The sequence below is a fragment of the Rhinopithecus roxellana genome, chromosome 22 (genome assembly GCF_007565055.1).
Source record: "Rhinopithecus roxellana isolate Shanxi Qingling chromosome 22, ASM756505v1, whole genome shotgun sequence".
Lineage (NCBI taxonomy): Eukaryota > Metazoa > Chordata > Mammalia > Primates > Cercopithecidae > Rhinopithecus > Rhinopithecus roxellana.
The window spans coordinates 7,677,602-7,697,493 of NC_044570.1; the positions used below are offsets into that span (position 1 = coordinate 7,677,602).

At 46.8% G+C, this 19,892-nt stretch overlaps 1 protein-coding gene and 1 long non-coding RNA gene across 5 annotated transcripts in view; both read right to left on the reverse strand.

The window, feature by feature from the left end:
- LOC115895635 (translation initiation factor IF-2-like) overlaps positions 1-7,375 on the reverse strand; it is a 46,677-nt gene extending 39,302 nt beyond the window's left edge. For 3 of the 4 annotated variants that reach the window (XR_004055810.1, XR_004055811.1, XM_030926233.1), the window contains exons 1-2: positions 7,270-7,375; positions 5,663-5,781 (exon numbers count right to left, since the gene is read on the reverse strand). The gene's annotated coding sequence lies outside the window, so the exon portion shown is untranslated. Of the gene's footprint in view, positions 1-5,662; positions 5,782-6,930; positions 7,088-7,269 lie in introns of those variants that run through there. The other variant, XM_030926234.1, reaches the window with a different exon arrangement.
- Positions 7,376-15,617: 8,242 nt separating this feature from the next.
- On the reverse strand, positions 15,618-17,966 carry LOC104663353. The gene is made up of 2 exons (XR_748127.2): positions 17,343-17,966; positions 15,618-16,303 (listed from the first exon to the last, which is right to left on the reverse strand). It is a non-coding gene; the product is annotated as an uncharacterized LOC104663353 (long non-coding RNA).
- Between the last annotated feature and the right edge of the window lie 1,926 nt (positions 17,967-19,892).

The window sequence follows — 19,892 nt, forward strand, 5'->3', positions numbered from 1 at the left end:
AGGCGGCCAGCCCTTCTCTTGTTTGGATTAGAGAGTCTGGTGTAAGGCGGCCAGCCCTTCTCTTGTTTGGATTAGAGAGTCTGGTGTAAGGCGGCCAGCCCTTCTCTTGTCTGGATTAGAGAGTCCGGTGTAAGGCGGCCAGCCATTCTCTTGTCCAGAAGAGAGTCTTGTAAGGCGGCCAGCCCTTCTCTTGTTTGGATTAGAGAGTCGGTGTAAGCGAGTCCGGTTTGTAAGGCGGCCAGCCATTCTTTGTCGATTAAGATTAGAGTCTGCTGTAAGAGCTGCCCAGCCTTCTCTCTCTGGATTAGAGAGTCCTGCTGTAAGGCGGCCAGCCTTCTCTTGTCCAGATTAGAGAGTCCGGTGTAAGGCGGCCAGCCCTTCTCTTGTTCGGATTAGACAGTCAGCTGTAAAGTGACCAACTCTTCTCTTCTCCTAGAGCATGGAGCTTTTAAAGGCCTGAAAAGAAATGTTCACCATCTCTTCTCTCTGGGGGCTGCTACCTGTGAAGTTGCATCTACATAACAAGCCCACTTTTGCTACCAAAGCCTTTTCCTTTCTCCCTCCCATAACCTGTCTTGCAGCTAAAACTTGGTTTCGGCTGTGCTCCGAGTCTGCATTCTTGTTTTTTATTTTGTTGTATTTTGAGATAGGGTCTCAGTCGCCCAGGCTGGAGTGCAGTGATGCAATTACATCTCTGCAGTCTCCACCTCCCAGGCTCAAGCAATCAGCATGCCTGGCTAATAAAAAAAAAAAAAAAAAAAAAAAAAAAATTGGGCAGGCGGGGGAGGCGGGCACGGTGGCTCATGCCTGTAATCCCAGCACTTTGGGAGGCTGAGGCAGAGGAATCACCTAAGGTTAGGAGTTGGAGACCAGCCTGGCCAACATGGTGAAACCCTGTCTCTACTAAAAATACAAAAATTAGCCGGGTGTGGTGGCGCACACCTGTAAACCCAGCTACTTGGGAGGCTGAGGCAGGAGAATTGCTTGAACTCAGGAGACGGAGGTTGCAGTGAGCTGAGATCACACCACTGTACTCCAGCATGGACGACAGAGCTAGACTCTATCTCAAAAAAAAATTCTAGCCTCAAAGCAATCCTCCTGCTTTGACCTCCCAAAGACGTTACAGGCATGAGCCACTGTGCCTGGCCCTGGAAGAGGAGAGAAGGTCTAAAAAGCTTTTCTACTCATCGTGCAACGGCATTTGCAGGTGGCACACTGAAGAGGTAATTAGGTTATTAAGTGGAATTAATGTCTCTTGAAGGAAGGGGCTAGCTGTTGTGGGACTGTGGCCCCCTTGTTTCTGTTGAGCACACACCTTCTCCCCTCGTCCACTTTCTCTCCAAGCTATGAACCAGAATGAGGCCCTCCTCAGATTCAGCTGCTCCACCTTGGACTTCCCAGCCACCACAACTGCAAGTTAAAAACACCCTCTATTTTTAATAAGCTACTCAGTCTGTGGTATTCTGTGATAGCAACAGAAAACAGACTAAAACACACCCTTTCTACTCCTAGTGCTGACCAACACTTTCTTCTTGTCACAAAGGCTGGATCTGATGCCCTCCGTCACCCTCAGGGAGGGAGGGGTTTCCTCTTCATTAAATATGGCAGTGGTCAGGCCAGACACAGTGGCTCATGCCTATAATCCCAGCACTTTGGGAGGCCAAGGCAGATGGATCACTTGAGGCCAGGAGTTTGAGACCAGCCTGGCCAACATGGTGAAACCCTCTCTACTAAAAATACAAAAATTGGCTGGGCATGGTGGTGCACGCCTGTACTCCCAGCTACTCGGGAGGTCGAGGCAAGAGAATCACTTGAACTCGACAGGCAGAGGTTGCAGTGAGCCGAGATTGTGCCACTGCACTCCAGCCTGGGGGACAGAGGAAGACCTTGTCTAAAAAAAAAAAAATATATATATATATATATATATAAATTGTGGTCAGAAACAAGTAAATGTAGGGAAGCCGTAAACTCAGTAATGAACTAGACTCCTTTTAGGGAGATTAGGCTGTTCCTGGTGTGTGCTATCAGAAATTCTGAAATATTCCTTGAATGCCTCTAAGAGTGATATAGTTGACCACAAACCTCCCCCATCTGCTATATCTCCTCATCTTGTCCCCCGAAATTGTTTTCTCCTTGCTTTGCTTTTCCTGATGGGGTCAGGAAACATTCCACCTGGAACTGTGGCATTTGAGAAAACAATGTAAGTAAGAAGGTCACTTTCACCTTACCCTCACGGTTCTTCCTTAACGTAGGTCATAAAAGCTCAGAAGGACTCTCTGATCTTACCCTGAAGCAGGTCATGGGACCCCCATTCCGGAGGTCCCCTCCCTATACCAGGAGGAAGAGAATATCCTTAACTCTGAACACACAGGGATGCAGAAGAATCTGAACAAACAGGCCCTGCTAAGTTCCCGCAGTTTATTCTCATTAGATCAGATCCTTTTGCCAAAGGTGTGTAAACCAGAGCCACTCCATCTTGAATAGGGGCTGGGTAAAATGAGGCTAAAACCTACTTGGCTGCATTCCCAGACGGTGAAGGCATTCTAAGTCACAGGATGAGATAGGAGGTTGATACAAGATACAGGTCAGAAAGACCTTGCTGATGAAACAGGTTGCAGTAAAAAAAAAAAAAAAAAAAAAAAAAAAAAAAAAAAGAAGCCAGTCAAATCCTACCAAAACCAAGACAGCCACAAGAGTGACCTCTGGTCATCCTCACTGCTACACTCCCACCAGCGCCATGACAGTTACAAATGCCATGGCAACATCAGGAAGTTACCCTACATGGTCTAAAAACGGGAGGCATGAATAATCCACCCCTTGTTTAGCATATCCATAGAAACCACCATAAAAAATGGGCAACCAGGAGTCCTCGGGACTGCTCTGTCTATGGAGTAGCCATTCTGTATTCCTTTTGTTTCCTAATCAACTTGCTTTCACTTTACTCTGTGGACTCATCCTGAATTCTTTCTCGCTTGAGATCCAAGAACCGTCTCTTGGGGTCTGGATTGGGACCCCATTCCTGTAACACTTTTGTCCAATAATCATACTTCTCCATCACTGTTCACTCTTCATTAAAACTAAGCATATCACATCTGTCATCCCAGCACTTTGGGAGACCGAGGCGGGTGGATCCACTGAGGTCAGGAGTTCGAAACCAGCCTGGCCAACATGGGGAAACTCTGTCTCTACTAAAAATACAAAAATTAGCCGGACGTGGTGCTGCTTGCCTATAGTCCCAGGTACTCGGGAGGCTGAGGCAGGAGAATCGCTTGAACCCACGAGGTGGAGGTTGCAGTGAGCCGAGATCACGCCATAGAACTCCAGCCTGGGCGACAGAGTGAGACTCCATCTCAAAAAACAAACAAAAAACCAAAACCGAAGCACAAAAATACTCAGATTTCCCTATTTCTTTCTTATGATGGCTTTCACGTCACATAAGACTTAAATACATGGACCTGCTTTTCTCTTGCTATTCTGTCTTTTGTTCTAGGGGCCTTAGTCATAAAGCCAATGATGGGTGAAGAAAAACATTTCTCTCTCCCTGCTACCCCGCCATTACGACAGGCCACAGGCAGCACTTCCAGCTGCTCCGTGGATGTGCTGCGACTTGCATTTGAACTGATTTCGAGTTCTTTGCCTTCAGAATGGTCAGGAATAGAGACCATCTTCCAGGGAAAGCACAGCCCCATCATGTCAGCAGGTTTAGACGCCAGGACACTGGAGAGGCTTGACGGCTGAAAGTGAAGAAGGAAAGAGCTGCCTGGGATAGGGTTTGTAAAGGAGCTTAAATGAGTGATGTTTCCTTGCATCTGGTCCACGCCAACGCGCAATTCCATTCTGTCTCTCTTTTGACAGAAAAGGCTGGCCCCTGACTCTCTGGAACTGTATGCATGAGATATTTCTCCTGAATCTACAGAGACTCAGATCCCCATGACTCAAAGGCAGAATCTGTGAAATTTTACTGTCTGATCTGGGAACGGTTTTTAGGATGTCATTGTCATCTGTTGATCGGATTTTGAGTTGACCCCCAAAAACTCAGATAAAGAACATGTGTCTGAGCAGCTCTGGTAGGCTGTGCCCCTCTTTTTTTTTTTTCTTTTGAGATGGAATATTGCTCTGTTGCCCAGGCTGGAGTGCAGTAGTGTGATCTGAGCTCACTACAACATCCGCCTCCCAGGTTCAAGTGATTCTCCTGCCTCAGCCTTCAGAGTAGCTGGGATTACAGGCACTCACCACCATGCCCAGCTAATTTTTGTATTTTCAGTAGAGACGGGGTTTCACCATTTTGGCCAGGCTGGTCTCGAACTCCTGACCTCAGGTGATCCACCCACCTCAACCTCCCAAAGTACTGGGATTACAGGCACGAGCCATCGCACCCGGCCTGCCCTTCTTTTCTTGCATGTCTCTGGCTGGTATTTAGCATGCGAACATGGCATCACTGATACTGTACTAGCCAGCTGAAAAGACGCATACACAGGCTCACCCATCAAGTTATTGCCAAATTAATTATTGCTGTAAAAATGCTTTGTACCACTGAGGGGACACAGACCATGAAATTTCCAAAGTATGAACTCTAGGCTACCAAATACTGTTTACCTTTGGGCGCTGTGAACCCCGAGGAAAATTCCAGTGATTTGGGGGCAGTCACAAGGCAAAATGGTCCAAATGGCCTGAACTCAGAATCAAAGAGCCCTTCGTTTTGATCCCAGCCCACTGCAAATGAACTCTATGGCCCTGTGTTGTTTTCTTATCAGCAGACATGAGCTAATAAGTCCAATATCCATGTATCACAATTGTTTCCCAGTGAACTAACGCATAGAAAATTATACGACAATACAAAAATGTCAGGTAGAAATTTACTTGTTTGTCCATCAATCCACCTATTCACCTACTCATCCATCCATTCATCCATCTACTCTTCTACCCACCCATCTATCCAGCTATCTATCCATCTGTCTGTCTGTCCATCCATCTATCCATCCATCCATTCGTCCATCCATCCATTCATCCATCCATCCATCCACCCACCCACCCACTCATCTATCTCTCTACCCATCCAGCCAGCCAGTAATCTGTCCACCCATCTATCCATCCATTTGTTTACCCATTTATCCATCCATCCACCCGCCTACCCATCTATCTCTCTACTCCTTCAGCCACCCAGTAATCTGTCTACCCATCTATCCGTCCAACCATCCATCCACCCACCCATCCACTCACCTATCTATCCATCTATCCATAGATCAATCCATCTATCCCCGCTTTCATCCATCCATTTATTCATCTGTCCATTTATCCATCCATTCCTCCACCCACCCATCCATTCATCATTTACTCATCTATTCCTTCATCCATTCATCCACCCACCCATCCATTCATCCATTTATTCACCTGTCCATGTATCCATCCATTCAGCCATCCACCCAACTATCTATCCATCCAATCGCCCACTCATCTTTCCATCCATCTATCCACTCATCCTCTCATCCATCCACCCATTTGTCTGCCCACTTATTCATTCATCCAGCCATCTATCTCTTTATTCATCCTTCCAGCAAGTGATCCACCCATTCGTGCATGCACATGGCTGTCTGTCCATTCATTCATCCATCCACCACTTCCTACCCTCAGACCCATCTATATCCACCCATCATCCACTGACCTCAAAAACTTCATTTGATCGTCTGTGCAGCAGACATGGTGTGTAACGCTCAGACATCTCTTAAGTGTCTTGGTTGTCCACAAGAACCTCACAGGAGGTCTCCAAGTTGGGTTCAGACCCTGGTAATGAAAAACAGAAATAAAAGTGATTTAAAGAAAGCTGACGGAGACCTGACTTTAGCAAACAGTGAGATAAAAATGTACGCCTCTGTCCTGTAAAAGAAGTTGGGAGAGTGAGTCTGGGGCTGGCACGGCCATCATGCTATGTCACCAGCCACCCTGACACCTTTGCTCAACGTGTTCTGCCATGCTTGGAATACAACTTCTGGCTGGGCACAGTGGCTCATGCCTGTAATCCCAGCACTTTGGGAGGCCGAGGTGTGTGGATCATGAGGTTAGGAGTTCGAGACCAGCCTGGCCAACAGGGTGAAACCTTGTCTCTACTAAAAATACAAAAATTAGCCAGGCATGGTGGTGCACGCCTGTAATCCCAGCTACTCAGGAGGCTGAGACAGGAGAATCATTTGAACCCGGGAGGCGGAGGTTGCAGTGAGCCGAGACGGTGCCACTGCACTCCAGCCTGGGCCACAGAGCAAGAATCCATCTCAAAACAAACAAACAACACACACACAACTTCTATCCTGTAGGAGACTTCCTGCTCCAAACTGACTGCTGGGACTTCAGCCATCACATCATTATTCCAGGCAGGTTCAGGACGAAGCAAAGACAAAAGAAAAAAAAAAAAAGAAAGAAAGAAAAAAAAAGAAAAAAAGAAAAGTGATTCCGCCTCCAGGAGTGGAGTGCATAGTTTGCTGCATTCCTCAAACTCCTGAGGTGGGCCCTGAGGTACGGGGCCAGGCCCTCTGGCCTTGCCTGTGTCTGATCCAGGGGCACAGACGGTCTGGGGATGGACGGCGTCGCCGCAGGCCTGGGACAGCACAAGACCAGTGTTACCGAAGGGCCCCTGACTCAGCCTGCGGGGGCGAGTCGCCAAGGACCAGGACTCAGCCAGGCCACCCAGATAGGGGTCTTACCCCCGACCCCAAACCACGGCCACAAGTCCTCACTCCCAACCCTGTCTCTGAGCTCGTGGCCGAACGTCCTCGGTCCGCGCAGAGGGCGTATCCGCAGTGTGTCCCAAAACCCCTCACCCCCGCCATCCCTCTCCACTGAGCGCCCCCAGCTCGGACGCTCCAGAAAGGACCAGGGGCCGTGGCTGGCTGTCGAGGCCTACGCCTTTCTGAGCAAGGAAGGGATTGCATTTCGTACCCCTTGGGGATCGCCCTGAGCGCCCCGCAAGCAGCGGGAAGGGGGCCCCATAGCTTTCTGAGCAGAGAAGCAGGAAGTTTCATTTCCTCCCCGTTGGGGCTGCCTGGGAGGGTGCCTGTTAGGAACAGATTGGGGACAGCAAGGGCGAGTGCGGAGAGGCCCACGCCTCTCCAAGAAGGGCGGCGGTTTCTCTGGGCTCCAGGTAGGGACCGCCCTGGGGCGTATATTTAAGGGGCCGTAAAGAGGGAGGGACCCGCACTTTCCCGGGGGTTGCACTTTGCTCTAGTTGGCGCCGTCCTGGGCGTCCTGGCGACGGGCTTGTGGGCTGGGGGCACTCACAATTTCCTGAGAAGGGAAGGGGGGGCGTCCCGTGCTCCCCTCGGCGCCGCCTGGGTCCCCTCCCCGGGGGCCCCCCTCCTCCGTCCCCTCCCCGGGGGCCCCCCTCCTCCGTCCCCGCCCCGGGGGCCCCCCTCCTCCGTCCCCGCCCCGGGGGCCCCCCTCCTCTGTCCCCGCCCCAGGACCCCGCCTCCGTCCCCTCCCCGGGGGCCCAGCGTTCCCGCCCCTTCCGTGTGCACATGGAGGCCGGGGTGGGGCGGGGCAGGCGCAGCCCGGGCTGAGCTTGCAGGGCCGCTTCACTCACCCAACCTCTTCGAGTCCTCCGCGGGCTCCGCCCCACCCGGCCCGTGAGGGAGGTTCTGTCCCGCAGCCTTCGCCCGCGAGCTGCTCTCGGGGATGGTTCCCGCTCGCGTTGGGCGCACCTCGGCGCGCTGGGCTGCGCTGGCGCTGCTGCTCCTCGGCCTGCTCCGCCCTCTGGTGGCCGCCCCTGGTGAGCGAGCGGCGGGATCCGGGTCGGGGGACGCGGTGGGGCGCGGGTCGGGCCTGGAGATCCGCTTGGGGATGTGGGTTGCGGGGTGGTGCGCTCGCGGGGACACCAGGTCCCTCTTCCCTGCCCGGCGGGACGCGCTGTGCCCACGGGGGCCCAGGTCCGGAGGAGGCGCCCACTTGCTCCCCAACGCTCTTCCTGGGGCCGGGTGGCAGCCGTTTCAGAGGGAAAGGTCAGCGTTTCTTTTGTAAACCAAAAAGTACCTGGGACAAGTCTCAATACATTTGAGTTGATTTGGCGAAGGTCAGGAAGGAGCCCGGGAGACAGATCTATGCCTTTCTCCAAAGGTGATACTGAGGGCTTAGGTATTTAAAGGGGGGAAAGCACGCTGCAGGGGAAAGAAAGAGGAAGGCTCATTTTACCCAATTCACCTGTTGCAAAAGAAAAGGAGCAGGTAGAGTAGTCAACTATGTGTTTGTCTTACGCTCACTAAATTGGCACTTTATTAAGATAAGGTCAACAGAGAGTTGTTGCATTCTTTCTCTGCATCTATCTGCTTGGGAACAGAAGGAAAGACAGCTTTTTGCCTACTTCAGCTTCCAGCTTTATTATTGTTATTATTTTGGCAGAGTGAACTGGGGTTCCAATTTTTAATTTTCCTTCTACAGTTTTCAGAATCGCAAGCTCTTAAATTTAGAGGGACCTGGGGAAGAGGTGGCATCCGATTCCCCCCAACCCTGGTGACGTTCTTAGGGATCTCTGCCCCTTTGCATGAGCCCCTCACCCCACCCTGTTATCTCCCCACCGCCCCCCAGGAATCAGGGACCTGGGTCTTTGTTAGGGCAATTGGGGAGGTCTCCCCGGAGCGGCCTCCCGGAGCCACGCCCTGCATCCCGGGCCTAAATTTGGAATTGCTGGGAGCCTGAGACCCGGGGTGGGGGAGGGGAAGGAAAGTTAGAAAAAATTGTCATTCCTGAAAACGTTCAAAAATACTTTGCGGGCCGGGCGCGGTGGCTCACGCTTGTAATTCCAGCACTTTGGGAGGCCAAGGCGGGCGGATCACTTGAGGTCAGGAATTCGAGACCAGCCTGGCCAACGTGGTGAAACCCCATCTCTACTAAAAATACAAAAATTAGCTGGGTGTGATGGTGCACATCTGTAATCCCAGCTACTCGGGAGGCTGAGGCACGAGAATCGTTTGAACCCAGGAGGCAGAGGCTGCAGTGAGCCGAGATGGGGCCACTGCACTACAGCCTGGTCGACAGAGTGCCACTCTGTCTCAAAACAAACAAACAAAAAATTAGCGGATACAGGCTCCAGGAATTTAAGCGTCTGCGCTGTGTGACAGGTCCCTGTGAAAAGCGACACGTGGGGGTAGAAATGTGCCCCTACCAGATTGTCGGTGTGTACCAGAGGAGAGAGAATTCGGAAAACAGAAAAAATACCGGGAAGGAAGGATCCCCTGTCATCCCCGACACTGTTAACAGTGTTTTTCTTTATTTTTTATTTTTGTAGGTACATAGTTGGTGTATATATTTATGAGTCTGTGAGATGTTTTGATACAGGCTTGCAATAAGCAATAATCACATCATGGAGAATGCAGTATTCATCCCCTCACGCGTTTATCCTTTGCGTAGCGAGCAATTCAATTCTACTCTTTAACAACATTTTTCTATCCCCAACCTTTAAAAATAAAACAGAGAACCTGCTGGCTGTCCTATGTTATACATTCCTTTTTCCACTCACTGGTGCATTTTTGGTCCTTAATATAGTCAGGTGTTTTTTGTTTTTTGTTTTTTGTTTTTGAGATAGAGTCTAGCTCTGTCGCCAAGGCTTGAGTGCAGTGGTGCAATCTCAGCTCACTGCAACCTCCTTCTCCCAGGTTCAAGCAATACTCCTGCCTCAGCCTCCTGAGTAGCTGGGATTACAAGCACCCACCACCATGCCTGGCTAATTTTTGTGTTTTTAGTAGAGACAGGGTTTCACCATGTTGGCCAGACTGGTCTAGAACTCCTGACCTCTGGTGATCCTCCCGCCTCGGCCTCTCAAAGTGTTGGGATTACAGGCGTGAGCCACCACGCCAGCCTAGTCAGGCTTTTAAGTAGACCTGCTTGCAGGCAGTGTTGTGTCTGGACTGGCCTTACCTGTAGGGTCCAGCCCTACGGGGCTTGGCGGGTGTTCTCCCGTGTGTGGAGATGAGAGATCATAAGAAATAAAGACATAAAGACAAAAGACAAATAGATAAAGAGAAAACAGCTGGGCCCGGGAAACCACTACCGCCAAGACACCGAGACCGGTAGTGGTAGCACCCCTGAATGGTTGGGCGCTGATATTTATTGTATACAAGACAAGGGGGCAGGGTAAGGAGGGTGAGTCATCCAAGTGATTGAGAAGGTCAAGTAAGTCACGTGATCGTGGGACGGGTGGCCCTTCCCTTATAGGTAGCCGAAGCAGAGAGGGAAGGCAGCATACGTCAATGTTTTCTTTTATGCACTTATCATAAAGATTAAAGACTTTAAGACTCACTATTTTTTCTACCACTATCTTCTAAGAACTTTAAAGAGGAACCAGGAGTATGGGAGGAACGTGAGAGTGGACAAGGAGCGTGACCGTTGAAGCAGAGCACCGCAGGAGGGGGTTAGGCCGATGACTGCGGGCAGGCCTGGGATGGTATCCAGCCTTCCACAAGAAGCTGGTGGAGCAGAGTGTTCCCTGACTCCTAAAGGAAAGGAGACTCCTTTTCGTGGTCTGCTGAGGAATGGGTGCCTTCCTAGGCACTGGCATTACCGCTTGACCAAGGAACCCTCAAGCGACCCTTACGCGGGTGTGATAGAGGGCTCACCTCTTGCCTTCTAGGTCACTTGTCACAATGTCCCTTCAGCACCTGACCCTATACCCGCCGGTTATTCCTTGGTTATATGAGTCATGCAACAAAGAGTAATATTAAAAGCTAAAGATTAGTAATGTTTATACTAGTGATTGATAATGTCCATGATCATCTCTATATCTAATTTATATTGCAACTATTCTTATTCTAACTGTTTTCTTTATTACACTGAAACAGTTTGTGCCTTCAGTGTCTTGCCTCGGCACCTGGGTAATCCTCCGCCCACACTTACCAGGGCTGAATATATTTAGGATTAAAAGCCTGCATGCCCGGCTCTGGGGAAGACAGAGGAGGCCGGGTTTGCTCAGCAAAATTTCTTCTTAATAGTATGTAACTCAGCCTAGAGCATCTCTTAGGAGTCCGGCCCTCTGTGTTTAAGGAGGAATTGCTTATGGCTTTCCACATTTTAAAAATGTGTCCTGGGTATCCTAGAAATTGTGCTTTCAATTGGTAGAGATTAGAGACAGTGAGGCCTGCTCCACAGCGGGGACATTAGAGGAGCTGGCAGCCTGCAGGGGAGTGCAGTGGTGCAATCTGGGCTCACTGCACCCTCCACCTCCTGGGTTCAAGGGATGCTCCTGCCTCAGCCTCCCAAGTAGCTGGGATTACAGGTGCCCACCACCACGCCCGGCTAATTTTTGTATTTTTAGTGGAGACGGGGTTTCACCATGTGGGCCAGGCTGGTCTTGAACTGCTGACCTCCACGGATCCACCTGCCTTGGCCTCCCAGATTTTTTTAAATTAATTTTTTTATTTCCATAGGTTATTGGGGAACACAGGGTGTGTGGTTACATGAGGAAGGTCTTTGGTGATGATTCGTGCAATTTTGGTGCACCCATCACCCGAGCAGTATACACGGCACACTATTCATAGTCTTTTATTCCTCACTTCCTTCCCACCCTTTACCCGTGATTCCCCAAAGTCCATTGTGTCATTCTTATGCCTTTGCATCCTCATAGCTTAGCTCCCACATGTGAGTGAGAACACACGATGTTTGGTTTTTCATTCCTGACTGACTTCACTTAGCATGATAGACTCCAATCCCATCCAGGTCGCTGCGAGTGCCATTCCTTTTCATGGCTGAGTAGTATTCCTTCATATATACTTACCACAGTTTCTTTATCCACTTGTTGATCGATGAGCATTTCGGTGGGTTCCACATTTTTGCAACTGCAAGTTGTGCTGCTTTTAAAATGTGTGTGCAGGTATTTTTTTCATAGGATGACTTCTTTTCCACTATGGAAAACAGTGTGGAAGTTCCTTAAAGAACTGAGAGTACAACTACAATTTGACCCAGCAATCCCGCTACTGGGTATTTTCTCTTTTCTTCTTAAATGTCCTTCCTTCTTCCTGGCAGGCTACCACCATAGACATGATGGCTCTGTAGGGTTTTATCGGCTGCATTTGTTCCCAAGCCACCTGCAGAAAGGGTTTTTCTCTTGTCTCTCTGCGAATTCATTTCTTCATCCTTCATGCATTCCTTCCTTCCTTTGCACCTACTGTGTGCTTGGGGTCAGGAAAGTATATCCAAGGGAGTTCTGGTGGCCTAAGAATTCTGTTTCCTGGAGAAGAAAGGCATGTAACAGGCAGACAGGAGACAGGGCGACAGGGACCACCATACTTGCATCAATAACGATGATTTGCAGGAGCGTTGGTTTCCATGTAGCCCATCGAGTTTCCTTCACGGAAGCCTCCTTATTCGCCCTTCCCAATTGAAAAGTGCCTCAACTGTAGTTGGGATGTGAAAAGCTTGAAACTAGATGGCCCCTCTGACATCATGGTAAATTGTCACATCAGTTTGTGGGGCATCTCTGGGTTGGGAAAGCCACTTCTTGGACACCCTCTAGCCTAAATGTGATGACAGTCATCTGTCTCCACCTCTTAGGGTCTCCCTCAAAAAAGCTGTTGGGGACGTGGGAGGAGAGGATGGTGGGATGAGGAATCAGCAGGAGGGACTTGTGTGCAGGGAGAGTTGGAATTCCAACCTGGTACTGGTGGCACAATTGATTTATACATTTTCTCTCTCTCTCTCCTCTCTCATGCTCTCTCTCCTCTCTCGCTCTCTATTCTCTCTCCTCTCTTCTCTTTCCTCTCTCTCTCCTCTCTCTCTCCCCCCTTCCCTCTCTCTCCTCTCTCTCCCCCTCTCCTCTCTCTCCCCCTCTCCTCTCTCTCCCCCTCTCCTCTCTCTCCCTTTTCTCCCCCTCTCTCCTCTCTCTCTACCCCCTTCCCTCTCTCTCCTCTCTCTCCCCCTCTCCTCTCTCTCCCCTTTCTCCCCCTCTCTCCTCTCTCTCTACCCCCTTCTCTCTCTTCTTCTCTCTCGTCTGTCTCGTCTCTCTCCTCTGTCTCCTCTTTTCTCTCCTCTTTCCTGTTTCTCCTCTCTCTCTCTTCTTTCTCCTCACTCTCCTCACTCGCCTCTCTCTCTCCTCTCATCTTTCCTTTCTCCTCTCTCCTTTCTCTCTCTTTTCTCTCTCCTCTTTCCCCTTCTCGTCTCTCTCCTCTCCTTTCTCTCTCACTTATCTTTCTCCTCTCTCTCCCCTCTCACTCCTCTCTCCCCCCTCTTCTCTCTCATCTCTCTCCTCTCTTTCTTCTCTCCTCCCTCTCCTCTTTCCTCTGTCTCTTCTCTCCTCTCTCTGCTGTCTTTCTCCTGTGTCTTTGTCCCCTCTCTTCTCTCGCTCCTTTCTCTTCTGTCCTCTCCCTTCTCTCTCTCCCACCTCTCTCTCATCCCCTCTCTCTCTCTCCGTCTCTCTCTGTCTGTGTCTCTCTCTCTCTTACTGCCTCTTTTTCTGTCTCATGCTCATCTTTCACTGTTTTCACCTGAGGGAAGAGTGATGCAAAAACAGGAATTCACTTTTTCTGAAGTGTGCAGAAACGTGGGGCCGTGGTGTGTTCCCCACCTGTTTTGGGGTCATTCCTTCCTCATTTCTTAGAACCGTGGTATTCACAGCTTATTTCCCTCCTTTAGGGGCTGATTTGAGTTAGCAGATGCCTTTGGTGATGGAGGACACAGTGAGGAACTTTTTAAAGTCTCCCCTGTTGCTGACTTTGCTGATTGTCATCGAATTATTATCATTTTCGAGACATCTCTTTTGCATGATAAATGAATTGAGTTTGGACAGTGGGAACAGAGGAAGTACATGTGTCGTTTGCTTTTGTTCTGTTGCATTTTTGATTAATTTTTTTTTTTTACCAGTATGCTGGCTTTTTTTTTTTTTTTTGAAGTATAGTTTCAGAGTCTAACTCTGTGGCCCAGGCTGGAGCGCAGTGGTGCGATCTCAGCTCACTGCAACCTCCTGGCCTTAAGCGATTCTCAGGCCTCAGCCCCCCCTGCAGCTGGGATTACAGGCGCCCACTACCATGCCCGGCTAATTTTTGTCTTTTTGGTAGGGGCTGGGTTTTGCCATGTGGACCAGGCTGGTCTCAAACTCCTAAACTCGAGCTGTGCACTCATCTTGGCCTCCCAAAGTGCTGGGATTATAGGTGCGAGCTGTCACGCCCAGCCAGTATGCTGGCTTTTGTTTTAAAATGGTTACAGTCTTTGGAACAATGTAAGGCAATTGGGACTCCCCTGGCCAGGTCAGGCCTCATGGGCATATGACCTGTGCAGTCACACAGGGACCTGTGCTCACAAGGGTGCCACGGTTTATTGCTGTATTGCTGCCATCTTCAAATTCTTCATAAAGTTGGAACAATGGGTCGCACATTTTCGTTTTGCACAGGACCTCCTAAATCCTGGAGGTGGTCTGGACACCTGATTTAGTTTTCTTTGAAGACACTTGACGTGAAATCCTGTAGCTGGAAGATGACAGAAGGGAATTGGCAGGAGGCTACGAGTATGGGCATCCCCACCATGACAAAAACAGGGTTCAATTTTTACCTGTTTAGCGAACAGTCTCTATGCAAATTGATATTTCATTTGCTTTTCTGGTCGCTATCGAAATTGATTTTTCATTTTCTGGTTGCTATCAGAATTGATTTTTCATTTTATTTTCTGGTCGCTATTGAAATTGATTTTTCATTTTCTGGTCGCTATGGAAATTGATTTTTCATCTTCTGGTCACTATGGCAATTCATTTTTCATTTTCTTGACTGCAAGCACTGATGATCGCAACTCTCACGTCTTATAAACAGGTGACCCAGCACCCCCTGATCCCCCCAAACCAAAGCCAAATCCAAACCCCAACCGACCTGGTTTCACTGGTAAGAGCCTCTAACCCTACGGGTGGTCTCTCTGTTGTTTATTGTAACATTATTTTATACTTATTAATAAGAATGTTTATTCACGTTTTCTCATGTCGTTTTCTCATTTCTATCGTATGACATTTACTAACAGTTAAATACTATTCTAAGTATATAATAAAATATATTAATTTCTTTAATTCTTAATGTTGAAAACATCGTGTCTTCTGACATTTTAGAATTATGAATTACAAAGCCAATCTGAGTCAACTTTATCTACTCTTTTTCATTCCTTTGAAGAGATTTCTGGTATTCAAATTGTCTAGATCAATGCATATGAGTACTTTTGTAGCTTTTAACCTGGTTGTTTGCTTGCCCCAGAATGGCACCAGTTTGATTTGATCCCAGGGTATCTGCAAACGTCTGTGTCTTCAAACCTTTTCCGGTAGCAGTTATCACCTACAAAACCTTTGTCGAATAGTGTCATTATTATATCAAAGTCGTCTTAGTTCCACATCTCTCGTTCTGACATGTAAAAAGCATAATGCATCCCAATGGGCCGTGGAGACTTCTTCTTTTGTGTACTGGATGCTTTGGCCTTTTATCCTTCAATTCATGGTGCCCGCCACCAGGCCCGGCTCATTTTTGTAGTGTTAGTAGAGACGGGGTTTCACCATGTTGGCCAGGCTGGTCTCGAACTCCTGACCTCAGATGTTCCGCCTGTCTCGGCCTCGCTACCTACTGATGTATAAGCCTTCTTCAGTGATTTATCGATATAAAAGATTACCAGCCACTTATTACGAAAATGGTTTTGCACTTTATTTTTGCCTTTGAATATTTTTAACAGGAATGTTTTACAAGCAGTATGTTTATTTTTTTTAATGGTGTCTTACGTTTGTGTGGGTATCCTGCTTCCTGTAACTTTTTATTTTCCATTTAAATTGGGAATCCTTTTGCTCTTGTCTCTTCTCTTGGGAGAAGTAAAACCTTCTTTTCAATTTCATTTGAATTGTTGATAATCATAGGTTGATTCAAGGAATGGTAATGCGTTTTCAATGTTGAGCTTTTTCTTTTTTTTTTTTTTTTTTGTTTTTTGAGACAGAGTCTCAAGTGGCATGATCTTACCTCACTGCAGCCTCCGTTTCCTGGATTCAAGCGATTCTCGTGCCTCAGCCTCCCAAGTAGCTAGGATTACAGATAGATACGCACCACAATGCTCGGCAAATTCTTGTATTTTGAGTAGAGACGGGATTTCGCCATGTTAGCCGGGCTGGTCTTGAACCCCTGACCTCAGGTGATCCGCCCACCTCAGCCTCTCAAAGTGCTGGGATTACAGGTGTGAGCCACTGCACCTGGCCTGAGCTTTTTCTTTGAGATTAGTTTTGTCTCTTTCTCTTACTGATTCCGTCAGTGGGTTTCTAAAGTGTTTTTTCCTTGTTTTTGTGACTGTGAATCCATTTTCGTGTCCACTCTTTTTCTGTTGATTTCTGTCATGTAGAAACGACTGTGTATATGTTTTTTTACTATCCGTGAAATGATGACCCTTTGTTAAAATCCAATTTTTTTCTCGTCATCTCTGACCTTTTCTAAGAAGTCTGTCATATTATTTGGTAACGGGTTTTAAACATTTTCCCCGTTCCTGGATTTATATGTTCTCTTTACAGTTCATTTGTAATTTAGTTCTGTTGCCTTTGCTAGAAAACTCAGGACAACTTTTAATATGTGGAGTTGTAAATACGACAGACAGCCTTTTTTTCCAGACATTAGGACAAAATCCCAAAGAGATTCACCTTTAAATAAAATAAATCATTTCGAGAAGTGTCTTTCTCTTCCAGTATGCTTTTTTCCTGAACACATACGTTCTTATGAGATTTCTTATTCCTTTCTATATAATATATGTGAAAAATCACGTGCTTTTTATTCATTACTTGTGTATTTTGATATGGTTTTGAAAAAAAAAGATTCATTTTGATGTAGCCCCTCATGTTTCTTTCATTTGAGCCTCCTTGATCACTCCCAATATAAAATGTGCCTCGACCTTAATTGGGATTTGAAAAGCTTAGAACTAGAAAGCTGGGCCAGGTAAGGTGGCTCACGCCTGTAATCCCAGCACCTTAGGAGGCTGAGGTGGGTGGATCACTTGAGGTCAGGAGTTCAAGATCAGCCTGACCAACATGGAGAAACCCCGCCTCTGCTAAAGATACAAAAATTATCCAGGTGTGGTGGTGTGTGCCTGTACTCCAGCTACTTGGGAGGCTGAGGCAGGAGAATGGCTTGAACCCGGGAGGCGGAGGTTGCAGTGAGCTGAGATTGCACCACTGCACTCCAGCCTGGGCAAAAGAGCAAAACTCCATCTCAAAAAAAACAAAAACAAAACAAACAAAAAAACCTAGAGGGCTGGCTTTGAAACTAGCATGAATGTCACATTAGTTTGTGGAGCCCAGCTGGGTGGGTAGAGCCACTTTTCAGACACGGATCAGAATCTGTCAGTCACAGATCAGATGAGATCACAATCACCTGCCCTACCTCTTACGGTCTGCTTACCAGGTCAGGTGTTGCAGACCTGAGAGGAGATAATGGGGAGTCCATCAGAGGGAGTTGTGTGCAAGCAGATGCGGAGTCCCAGTTCGGTCTAGGCAGCACAATTGATTTACAAATGACGTTATTTCTCTCTCCCTCTCTCTCTTGCTCTCATCTCTTACTCTTGTCCTCTGAAGGAAAAATGATGTAAAAATGGTCAGGAATTTGTTTTTTCAAATGACATCCTGGTCAGTGTGATACTCAGAAAAGTCTTTAGTCATGTGGGTCTCTGGTGATTTCTCCATCTGTTTCTGAAGTCATTCCTTCCTCATTTCTCAGAACTTGAGAAGTAACAGACCGTTTCCCTCCTTTAGGGGCTGACTTGGACTTAGCAGGTGCCTTTGGTGATGGAGGAAACAGTGAGTAACTCTTTTTAAGTCTGGTTACTGACTTGCTTACTGTCACCAAATTACTGTCATTTCCAAGAGACTTATCTCTTTTGCATGATCCATGGATTGGGTTTATACAGTGGAAATATTGAAAATATATGCTTTGTTGTGGTTTATTCTTGTTGTTGTTGGATTTTTTTTTTCCACCAGTATGCTGGCTTTTATTTTAAAATTGTTACAGTTTCTGGAATGATATAAGGCAAATGTCACTTCCCTGGCCAGGTCAGACTTCATGGGCATGTGACCTGCGCAGTCACACAGGGACCTGTGCATACAAGGGCACTATATTGGTGTATTACTCTGTAGCTGCCATCTTGAAATCTTCATAAAATGGGAACAATGAGTCTTGCATTTTCACTTTGCACAGGACCTCTCAAATTCTGGAGGTGGTCTGGACACCTGGCTTAGTTTTCTTTGAAAATACTTGAAAATACTTAAATCCTGCAGCTGGAAGATGATGGAAGGGAATTGGCAAGAGGCTGTGTGTATGGACATCCCCACCATGACAAAAACAAGGGCCACTTTTTACCTGTTTAGTGAACAGTCTCTATGCAAATTGATTTTTCATTTGCTTTTCTGGTCGCTATGGAAATTGATTTTTCATTTCCTTTTGTGGTTGCTATTGGAACTGATTTTTCATTTTCTTTTCTGGTCACTATGGAAATTGATTTTTCATTTTCTTTTCTGGTCACTATCGAAATTGATTTTTCATTTTCTTTTCTGGTCACTATCGAAATTGATTTTTCATTTTCTTTTCTGGTCACTATCGAAATTGATTTTTCATTTTCCTGGTCGCCATGGAAATTGATTTTTCATTTTTTTTGACTGCAAGGCACTGATGATCGCAACTCTCATGTTTTACAAACAGGTGACCCCCAGCACCGCCTGATCCCCCAAACCAAAGCCAGATCCAAGCCCCAACCGACCTGGTTTCACTGGTAAGAGCCTCTAACCCTACGGGTGGTCTCTATGTCGTTTACCTGGCAGTGATGTTTGTGTCATCTGAGAAGAGGAGATTTCAGGTGAGCCTGTTCCTGCCGTTGAACTACAAGGTGATTGCATTGCTCAAGTAGTGGAAAACCTAGATTTCAAAAATAGTTTTTGGTTTGGATTTTATTTTTCTTTTCTTGATTTCACTTCAAAGATAAATGGAACTTCCAGATAATTGAATAAGAGCTTTTAGATACAGACTTGCTATGGGGAAAACCATTTCTGTGTTTCCTATGGGGAAGCCAACTTGTTTTAAATAATTAGATTTTTACTGAGTGTTTTTCTCGACATGTTTAATTTTTAACACAGAAAACTATCAAGATGGTCTAAATCCTGTTGACATTAAAAATGGTTTTTTGCTGCTAATGTTATTATTGGCATAAGAATATTCCTTGAATATTTTCTTGTGTCATTTAATCATTTGTATCATATGACTTTATTATACTACAATTATACTACATACTTAATTACATACTTTGGTTTCTTTAATCCCTAATTCTGAAGTTATGTTTCTTCTGATGTTTTGGAATTATAAATTACAAAGCAGATTTGACTGCCCTTCATGCACTTTCCTTTATGTTTGAAGATATATTTCTAGAGTGCAAGTTGTTTAGATCCATGTTTGTGAGTACTTTGGTAGCTTCTGACATGGTTTTGAAATTGCCTCAGAATTGCACCCATTTATTTTGATGGCAGCGGGGTGCGCAGATGACCCTTTCCTCACACCATCTCCAATAGTGGTGTTCACCAAAACGTCTTTGTCCAATAGTGCAAAATGTCATGCTAACCTTGTCTTAGTTTCATGTCTTTAATTCTGAAACTTGAAACAAAAACCATGCATCAGTGGGCCGTGGAGACTTCTGTGTATGGCATACTGTGTCTTTTCTTCTTCTCTTCTAGTATATCCTCCCTGATTTCTAGTCGTTTTTGAATTACTTATAGACAATAAACATTGCCCGGTATATTATGAACATGTGTTTCCAGTTTATTGTTGCCTCTGAAAACATTTTGAACAGAACCATTTACAAGCAAGACTTGAATTCTTCTTTTTTATGTTGTCTTACGTTTGTGTGAGTTTCCACCTTTGTGTACCGTGTTTTTCCTTTTAACTTCAGAA